Raw genomic sequence first — 3561 nt, 5'->3', positions numbered from 1 at the left:
GCTTCTTCTGTTTAATTTTTTTCTTGATCTTGACAATGTATTGATAGGCGGTGCCAAGCGAGCATATGTCTAAGAACTCCATCTCATCCTAGATGTACTTGTGTAAACAGTCACGGTACTTGAGGACCAAATTCTGGTCAAAATCCTTGATACGTGCGAAGGGTATGAAAAATATTTGCGAACTTTGGCATGTCTTGGTCCCTTCCTTGCGAACTTTGGCATGTTCTTTTATGGCATCTCAGAAAGAATTCCAAGTGGGTGCAGCTAAAAACAGTGAGGGTTCTCTCTCATCCTTTTGTTCACAGTAGGGTTCCCACTAGTCCTTGACATGGGGGGCGGCTTTGAGGAGTGAAAAAGTAATCTTTTCCCGATTGGAAAAATCATGAAACGAATAATATCCTTCCAACAAATTTAACCATCTATCTATGGTGTTTGCATCTGTCTGACCTTCAAATATGGGAATGTCAAAGTTGACTTGTACCTGTTGTGGCCAGCAACAACCCCCCTTCTTATTTGGTGTTATTACTAATACCAAATAAGTGGGGACCCTTAGTCAAAAATTTAAAAATGTTAATTAGTGCCTGTATTTCCTTTTTAATAAAGCTTACCATCATAAACTTAAGAAAATACCCTTGAAAAATATTAAAAAAAGCTTAAGTTTTATGATAAAGTAGAATTATTCCTTAGGAAATATCGCATTGCAAAAGGATAATAGGGTACCTCCTTGCAAGCCGAATTCTAAGACTGCGAGATCGCGATATGAGACTACAAACATATGTCGCATCGCATGCATCAAAGACCGCTTATGCTCAAAAACTTTAAACCACCGATATGCAATGGTGCATATCGCAAATCGCATTTCGCAGAAAATAGATTAACAAAAATTGTCATATGTCACATTTCTTCGATATTGCGATATTGCGATAGAGTGGCAATGTGATAATGCGATAATGCGATATAGCGAGCTAGCAACCATGCGATGTTGCGATTTTGCGATGTTGCGATTCTACGATATTGCGAAGCAAATCGCAAAATCGCTTCATCGCAGATCTTTCGGGCTCGTTGTTCAAAAAGAAGTAGTTTCCATAAACCGACACTTGGTTATGGCTTTAATGCTAATTAATGAGTTAGTTGCCAGTTATTAATGGAATATAGTTTCGTAATCATTTCACGTAAGGTGGTATATTTTATATGTTTTCAGCATTTAAGACTTCCCGTCACCTTTCCATATCATTATTCTCACTTCACTTGTAAATTGCAGGAACGAACAACAGAGAACGATACAAAGCAGTACACAGGATACCATGGGGAAGAAAGGCAAAGCCCTGAGCTCTGAAGAGAAGGAAATGGCGCCCTTATATACAGACACCGCCTGTAATAGAGACGCTGGTATTGCTACCTAGGAAGGCATGTATAATCTACTTGAGGAAGAGAATCTTAGAGTAATGGAGGTCGAGGCTACTGTAGGCTCACATAGTTCTTTTGAGGCATCCATCACAGAACTGGATTGTTCATTCTTACACAGGATAGCCGCGAGGCCCAAAATTCTTCCATACACGGACATGGTTAAATGGATACTAGACAGCACGGATATCAGAAACAGATAGTTTAAGACTCAAGGTCGAGAACTTACGAATTCATTATTTTCACAAAAATTTGAGCTTTATATCCACTAAAAGAAAACGCGCAAAGGGTGAAAAATGCACCAAGGAAGCCCGGATCAAGAAACAGAGGCAGTTTCCGATGCGCAATTAGCGCCATCGCTAGGCAAAACTTCTTGAAAAGGAAAGCTTCCGAGTGCTCAGTCACCTGTAAACCCATAAATTTGTAAAAGGAATGCTAGAAGTAAAAGAAGTAAAACTTAAATCCGAAAACCAGTGGATGACTCTCAAGTGTATCATCAATTTTGCTGAGAAGATGGCACCAGCTCTTGCTGATTCTGTTTTCGCAGCACAACTAAAATCAGAAATCGGTCAGCCAACTCTTCTCAAACAGATGTTGAACGCGTGCGACTTCAAGGAGCAGATACAAAAATTGTTAGTAATTTTAATTTTAGATTCAGTTTTAGTTTAATTTAGTTTTATTTTTGCACAAAATGAGGACGGTCATTTAAACCGCATCCTACATTTTTGTAATAAGTTATTTATAGATTTAGTTAGTAGTATTTAAAGCCTTCTCATGCATTTAGAGAAGGGTCCTGAAATTTGCCAAAAATTTATCCCCAGAACATGCACTTTTTTACCCTCTGTGGAGGTTTTGATGAATGAATGGAACAAGATTTATCGATATCTGTATTTAATATCTGCTACTGATGTTGCACTTCTGTACTCTTAGTGGATGTTGGGTTACGAAGAGATAAATCATTATCACTTGAAGCTCATGAGTAGGACTAGTTATAAATGGTACTTCTATCTCTTAACTATTTCTGCCTTTGTGTTAAAAGTGATATTCAAGTTCAGTTGTTTATATATTTATGTGTGAATGCTTGAGTTATCATTTGGCACTTTTGTACGGTGATAGTTATTTATTTATGCTTAATGTATGAATAGCTTATTATGCGATATGCCTTTCACAACTGTTTCGTCTAACTTTTTATACGAAGTGGTTTATCTGTATTGAATTCTTTTCTCATAACAGTTGAATGATCTTTATTACCAATTGTTATCTGAAATCATTTTAGATCGCATAACAGAAGGATTAATCCACGGGTTAGTGTAGACTTAGATATTTTTGCTTATTAGAATACCATTTACATGTTATTAGATTAGAGTTAGAATTATAGCATCTCACTTAGGAACTTTTAGAAGGGAAATATCAATTCTTCACACACACACACATAAATTGGGAAACTGGTCCCATATCCCCAGTCGGACCCACTATACCAAATGGAAAAGGAGCTGCTAACCAAGGTCCAGACTGGGTGGGTATCCCCCTTGTTGTAGACCATATTTTCGGGGCTTCAACATATTTGGCACTAGAAGGAGGGCCTCGAACTGTGAATGGCAAGTAAATCCAAATCTAAATACCATTCTGAGAGTAAATCGCCCTCACCATCTCCCCTGGCTTCTCCATTGCATTTATAATCTTTAAATCTAGAGCCAGAAGTCACACGAGTAACAACCGCTGCTATAAACCCTGACATTTCATAACAATCTACTATTGAACCTCCTAAAGTTGCATATTTGATTCACAAACTTCAACAATTTTCTATATCTCCTCAAAAATCTGATAAATCTCAAGGCAACATGACTTCGCAATATAACCCTGCTCATCCTCTTACCAGATTAAAGAGTGAAAAGTTTGGTGTTCAGCCAACCGAGTTACCTTTACCTACAAGGAAGAGAGCAAAGAAATCTCCTAAAGGGTCTAATAGTGAGACTCTTTCATCATCATCATCCATCTCAACCTCTTCACCACGAAGTCAACCATCCACTCCTCCACTTCGGATCATTGTCCATTAGTCCACCGGCACTCCCACATCTCCTTCTCAATCATCTAGAATTGTAACATCCTCATCTTCTCAACCACAGGGATCATCTTCTGCACTTTCCTCTGTTAGTA

The sequence above is a fragment of the Pinus tabuliformis genome, chromosome 2_2 (genome assembly GCF_031772625.1).
Source record: "Pinus tabuliformis cultivar Carrire ecotype Pingquan chromosome 2_2, CPIR1, whole genome shotgun sequence".
Lineage (NCBI taxonomy): Eukaryota > Viridiplantae > Streptophyta > Pinopsida > Pinales > Pinaceae > Pinus > Pinus tabuliformis.
Note: the sequence above shows the minus strand (reverse complement) of the source record.